This window comes from Drosophila persimilis, unplaced genomic scaffold (genome assembly GCF_003286085.1).
Source record: "Drosophila persimilis strain 14011-0111.01,24,50 unplaced genomic scaffold, DperRS2 tig00000880-arrow-arrow-pilon, whole genome shotgun sequence".
Classification (NCBI taxonomy): Eukaryota; Metazoa; Arthropoda; class Insecta; order Diptera; family Drosophilidae; genus Drosophila; species Drosophila persimilis.
Genome location: NW_020825366.1, coordinates 141800 through 149026, shown reverse-complemented (window position 1 = coordinate 149026; position 7227 = coordinate 141800).

Sequence of the window (7227 nt, the reverse complement as noted above, 5' to 3'; positions counted from 1 at the left end):
AAAAAAATAAGTATATTTAGATTAAAAAGAAGAAAAGCTAGATGGCTACATTAACAGTGAACACGATTGGACCTAAGGATCGATCATGTAGATCAATTAATCAAGAATCTACATGCAAACAAAATTTCGCGGTTGTACATGAGGTATAAGAAAATTCATATTCAGATGAAAAAATGAAATACTTTCAATAAGGTTGACTTTTGATTCAGGGAATTTAAAACTTTCTGAAATTCAATGAAAAAAAAAACCATATCCGACCGCCATATAATTTCTGCATATAAATTCTTGTTAAGTAAATAAAAAAAAAAATACCAAGCATTAAACTTTTTTAGCTTGCTCAAGAATGGCCAATTTTCAAGTACTGATGTCCAACTCCTTGACTGAGGATCGGGCCGGACCAAGTTTTGCTAAACAACAACAACAGCAGCAGCAAGAGGTCGAACAGCCGCTCCAGGCCCCAGCCCAAGTAGTCCCACAACAATAATGGTTACTGCCTGCCAGATGCCAATTCTTCTGTTAACAGTTTAAGCGCCGTTCACAGTAAGGCCACTCCCATGAAGATCGGGTGGAAATTTGGCTGCCTGGGTGCGGGCTTTTGCTTGGGCATCGACGAGGACATCGTTGTTGCCGATTCGAAAAATCACCGAATCGCTGTATACGCCAAAATGGGGGCCCTGAAGTTCCAGTTTGGCGATGCCGGCAAGCGGAACGGCCAGCTTTTTTATCCCCGCAAAGTGGCTGTCTTCCAACACAATGGAAATTTCGTTGCCTGCGATCGCGGCAATGGACGCTCTCGCATGCAGATCTTCTCTAAGTGCGGCACATATATGTTCAAGATTTCCATCAGGTTTATGGATATTGTGACCGGGTTGGCTGTCACCGCCAAGGGTCATATTGTGGCCGTCGATAGTGTCTCGCCGACTGTCTTTGTTATATCCGAGGAGGGTATGCTGTTGCACGGGTTCGACTGCAGTGTCTTTGTGCGTGAACCCTCGGACATAGCCATACGCGACAATGTTTTCTACCTTTGCGATATGAAGGCTCATGGCGTGGCCGTTTTCAAGGACAGTGGCGAATTCCTCTATCGCATTGGCAACGAGAGGGTATCCTGCTACCCCACGGGCATTGATATATTCAGTGCTGGGGATTTGCTCATTGGGGATACCCATGGATATCGCTTCCATGTGACCTACTACGGGAGCGACGGTGTTTTCAAGTCGGTCTTCGAGTTTCCTCAACTGAATGTTTCACGTTGCTGCGGCTTGAAGATCACATCCGAAGGTTATGTGGTCACTCTGGCCAAGAATAACCATCAAGTTCTTGTGATGGATCTGCTGTATGTCTAGTGATTATAAGATAACACCCTGTTGTGTCCGGGATCGTGAGAATTGCGGATAAACACACAATCGCTTATCTTCATCGGTACTTAGGAGTTGGTTACGTTTTATTTCCTATTTGCAAAAGGAGTTTAATACATTTTATTCTTATATGTATCTACGCACGCTTCGTCTTTTATCCCCGCTCTTTTATCGACTGCTCAAACTAATGTTACCTTCTTGTCTTTTCATATTGTGACCATTTTTCTTCTTGTCTTTTCATAGTGTGATCATTTTTCTTCTCTTTTTTTCGTTATGTAGGGTATGTAAAACCAAAGACTATACAATACCAAGATGTTGCATGAGCGACCAAAAAGCTGTTCTATGGCGGGAATTTATCTAAAGCACTCATAAATTTTTTTTAATATTTCGGCTGAGTCCCCACTGTGCCGCGCCAAAGACATCAGCGACCACGCTGCCCTACGGTTTCGGCACGCAGACGATTCATATTTTGTTTTTGTATTCTTTCTCTTGAGACACACCGACTCGACGCTGACCGAGGCATTTACGAAGCCGAGTAGCATTTCGGAGGCGAAGGTAGCGTAAAAGAGAATTGAAGTAATAGCCCCGCGCGCCCGTAAAATGAAGCGTGAAACGAAAATTGAAAAAGAATTTGTTCCTCATGCAACATCTTGGTATTGTATAGTCTTTGGTAAAACTAAGTATATATAAGCTAATTTTTCTCAACAACGTCTAGCTTTGCCAGCATAGAGGTTGGGCGGTGTAGAACTCCAGCCGTCGTCTTTACAGTGGCTGAGCGAACCTGTCCGTCGTCCAGGCCTGACTGCTAGAAGAACTCACTTTTTCCTTTGAGATCGATGAAGATTCTTATTACAGATAAGAGCAATGTCCATTTCAGCGAGTGGTGGCACTGGGTGATGCCACTTTGTCCGTCTGCATAGGTCTGGTAGGTACTCATTGAGCCACTTGTTCCAAAATGAGTGTGAGTTCTGCTGAGCGATGCGCCATTCCTTTCGAGTTGGCTGGTACTTCTCCTCTTGTGGATGTGGTGTCTGGCTGGAATTGGGAGAACCTAAAAGAAAGTGATTTGGGGTTATCGGATCGTCTGTGGGGTTATCCAGAGCAATGTGTGTAAGCGGTCTGGAATTTACTATGTTTTCAGCGTTACACAGGCTACACAGTATGTCTTCTGTCAGCTTTTTGTCATGCAGTGCGTGTCCTATGGCTCTCTTCACACTTCGTACCAATAATTCCCAGCCCCCACCTGCGGGCAATTAAACAGCCATTCGATCTGCTTGATTGACAAGTCGTTCGCTATTCTATGGTGATCGAGGTCCTGCAATTCTCTTTCCAATTCATGTTCAGCTCCCACCAAATTGGTACCACTGTCAGATCGGATTCTTACTGGTCTTTACGGCGCCGCGCCATGAAGTTATGCAATACTCGAAGACACGTATCTGTTGTCAGGTCCCTGGGAATTTCCAAATGAATTGCTCTTATTGTAAGGCATGTAAATATGCATATCCAGCGTTTCTCGGTACTCTTTGCTCTTACAACCAGAAACGGTCCCATGTAGTCGATTCCAACATATGAGAATGGGCATACGTGCGGAGAGAGTCGGTCCTTAGGAAGTTGTACCATTAATGGCGTTTTTGGTGAAGCTCTCTGGATTTTACAAGTCATACAATTTCTAGCTGCACGGCGAACCTCCAGTCTCCAACCTGTCCAGTCCATAGCAACATCCTGTACATTGCGGATCACTATGAGTACAGCTTCTTTAATTTCAGCTACATCAAGGTAGACTTTTTGTTTGGTCTTACGATCACACATCCTGTAGACCCAAGCGACGTAAACTTGCATCTTACTTCCAGTTCCGTGTCACCAACGTCTGAAGTTCCTAGATTCCTAGACTTGCGTCCTCTTGAAGGAATTGAGGGTCTCTCAACCCGGAGGTTTCTCGAGTTCCAGATCTGAGTTTGGTGCCAAAGTCTGCCGGGTTATCCTTAGTAGGCACCCAATGCCAATCTTCCAACCTTGTTGCCTCGAAGTATCTCGTCAATTATGTGTCCTACATATCGCTTATATTTTTTGTGATCTGATTTAATCCATGCTAAGACAGTCTTGGAGTCGGACCACATGTGGTCACATTTGGGTTTGACGTCGTGACCCTCAAGACCTCATATCTTTTAGACTGCAGAATCTGAATCGGATCGTATCATTATTATAGCCAGCATCACGAAAACGCCACACCCCCTTCCACCCCCGCAAAGGACGTAAATCTGGGGCATCCACAAATCTCAGACTATTAAGGCTAGAGTATTCAAATTAGGTATCCACACTCCTTTTAGATCTCACTATAAAAAGTATATCTCAAAATTTCGCCCCACCCCCTTTCGCACCCACAAAGGACGAAAATCTGTTGCATCCACAATATTGCAGATTCGAGAAAACTAAAAACGCACAATCATAGATAACTGATTTAGTTCGGATCATTTTTGTAGCCTAAATCAACAAATCAATTTGCAGTGGCTACGCAGCGCCCGACGTCACGTTCAGTCCAGTCACAACATGCCCCCTCGTTTTTTTTTTTGGTTTCTCGTATCTTTGAAATTGTGGATGCCACAGATTGTCGTTCTTTGTGTGGGCGGAAGGGAGCGGGGCGAAGTTTTGAAATATACTTGTAACAGTGACATATTATAGAAGTCTGGATACAACATGACGTTGCTCTGGCTCTTATAGTCTCTGAGCACTAGGCGCTCATAGGGACGAACTGACGGACAGTCGAACAGAGTATCGGGTATAAAAATCCAGAATTCTCGCTTTCCACAATTCACAAATTTTTCCTGCATTTGGTCTTAAGAAAAAGGCAAAAAATGCGCAATCGGCAGCACTGGATGGAAGAGAGCAATACTGACTATGTTTCGGGGATAAATATAGATTTTCGGTCGCAGCAGCAACTCAGAACGCTCCCCCTAGTTTTTTTTCTTGATCTAGAGTGCCTGGGGATTAAATGTCAAAGTTAACAATCTTTTGTGATCGGACTTTCGTCATTATTATCGTCAGACTTTTGTGTAAATGATCATACAGTACGGGTCTAAGAAATAAAAGTATTCGTCCAATATTTTACTCAAATCTGCGTAAGTGAGCGAAGCGAGTAAGCCGGCAATTGAAGTACGAGAAAAGTGGTTGTGCAAGGGTTAGTGCAAAAAAATAAGTATATTTAGATTAAAAAGAAGAAAAGCTAGATGGCTACATTAACAGTGAACACGATCAATTAATCAAGAATCTACATGCAAACAAAATTTCGCGGTTGTACATGAGGTATAAGAAAATTCATATTCAGATGAAAAAATGAAATACTTTCAATAAGGTTGACTTTTGATTCAGGGAATTTAAAACTTTCTGAAATTCAATGAAAAAAAAAACCATATCCGACCGCCATATAATTTCTGCATATAAATTCTTGTTAAGTAAATAAAAAAAAAAATACCAAGCATTCAACTTTTTTAGCTTGCTCAAGAATGGCCAATTTTCAAGTACTGATGTCCAACTCCTTGACTGAGGATCGGGCCGGACCAAGTTTTGCTAAACAACAACAACAGCAGCAGCAAGAGGTCGAACAGGCGCTCCAGGCCCCAGCCCAAGTAGTCCCACAACAATAATGGTTACTGCCTGCCAGATGCCAATTCTTCTGTTAACAGTTTAAGCGCCGTTCACAGTAAGGCCACTCCCATGAAGATCGGGTGGAAATTTGGCTGCCTGGGTGCGGGCTTTTGCTTGGGCATCGACGAGGACATCGTTGTTGCCGATTCGAAAAATCACCGAATCGCTGTATACGCCAAAATGGGGACCCTGAAGTTCCAGTTTGGCGATGCCGGCAAGCGGAACGGCCAGCTTTTTTATCCCCGCAAAGTGGCTGTCTTCCAACACAATGGAAATTTCGTTGTCTGCGATCGCGGCAATGGACGCTCTCGCATGCAGATCTTCTCTAAGTGCGGCACATATATGTTCAAGATTTCCATCAGGTTTATGGATATTGTGACCGGGTTGGCTGTCACCGCCAAGGGTCATATTGTGGCCGTCGATAGTGTCTCGCCGACTGTCTTTGTTATATCCGAGGAGGGTATGCTGTTGCACTGGTTCGACTGCAGTGTCTTTGTGCGTGAACCCTCGGACATAGCCATACGCGACAATGTTTTCTACCTTTGCGATATGAAGGCTCATGGCGTGGCCGTTTTCAAGGACAGTGGCGAATTCCTCTATCGCATTGGCAACGAGAGGGTATCCTGCTACCCCACGGGCATTGATATATCCAGTGCTGGGGATTTGCTCATTGGGGATACCCATGGATATCGCTTCCATGTGACCTGCTACGGGAGCGACGGTGATTTCAAGTCGGTCTTCGAGTTTCCTCAACTGAATGTTTCACATTGCTGCGGCTTGAAGATCACATCCGAAGGTCATGTGGTCACTCTGGCCAAGAATAACCATCAAGTTCTTGTGATGGATCTGCTGTATGTCTAGTGATTATAAGATAACACCCTGTTGTGTCCAGGAACGTGAGAATTGCGGATAAACACACAATCGCTTATCTTCATCGGTACTTAGGCGTTGGTTGCGTTTTATTTCCTATTTGCAAAAGGAGGTTAATACATTTTATTCTTATATGTATCTACTCACGCTTCGTCTTTTCTCCCCGCTCTTTTATCGACAGCTCAAACTATTGTTACCTTCTTGTCTTTTCATATTGTGACCATTTTTCTTCTTGTCTTTTCATAGTGTGATCATTTTTCTTCTCTCTTTTTGCTCATTGGGGATACCCATGGATATCGCTTCCATGTGACCTGCTACGGGAGCGACGGTGTTTTCAAGTCGGTCTTCGAGTTTCCTCAACTGAATGTTTCACGTTGCTGCGGCTTGAAGATCACATCCGAAGGTTATGTGGTCACTCTGGCCAAGAATAACCATCAAGTTCTTGTGATGGATCTGCTGTATGTCTAGTGATTATAAGATAACACCCTGTTGTGTCCAGGAACGTGAGAGTTGCGGATAAACACACAATCGCTTATCTTCATCGGTACTTAGGCGTTGGTTGCGTTTTATTTCCTATTTGCAAAAGGAGGTTAATACATTTTATTCTTATATGTATCTACGCACGCTTCGTCTTTTCTCCCCGCTCTGTTATCGACTGCTCAAACTAATGTTACCTTCTTGTCTTTTCATAGTGTGATAATTTTTCTTCTCTTTTTTCGTTATGTAGGGTATGTAAAACTATGTATATATAAGCTAATTTTTCTCAACAACGTCTAGCTTTGCCAGCATAGAGGTTGGGCGGTGTAGAACTCCAGCCGTCGTGGCGTGCAGGCGTGACTGCTAGAATAACTCCCTTTTTCCATTGAGATCGATGAAGATTCTTATTACAGATAAGAGCAATGTCCATTTCAGCGAGTGGTTGCACTGGGTGATGCCACTTTGTCCGTTTGCATAGGTCTGGTAGGTACTCAGTGAGCCACTTGTTCCAAAATGAGTGTGAGTTCTGCTGAGCGATGCGCCATTCCTTTCGAGTTGGCTGGTACTTCTCCTCTTGTGGATGTGGTGTCTGGCTGGAATTGGGAGAACCTAAAAGAAAGTGATTAGGGGTTATCGGATCGTCTGTGGGGTTATCCAGAGCAATGTGTGTATGCGGTATGGAATTTACTTTGTTTTCAGCGTTACACATTAGGCTACACAGTATGTCTTCTGTCAGTTTTTTGTCATGCAGTGCGTGTCCTATGGCTCTCTTCACACTTCGTACCAATAATTCCCAGCCCCCACCTGCGGGCAATTAAACAGCCATTCGATCTGCTTGATTGACAAGTCGTTCGCTATTCTATGGTGATCGAGGTCCTGC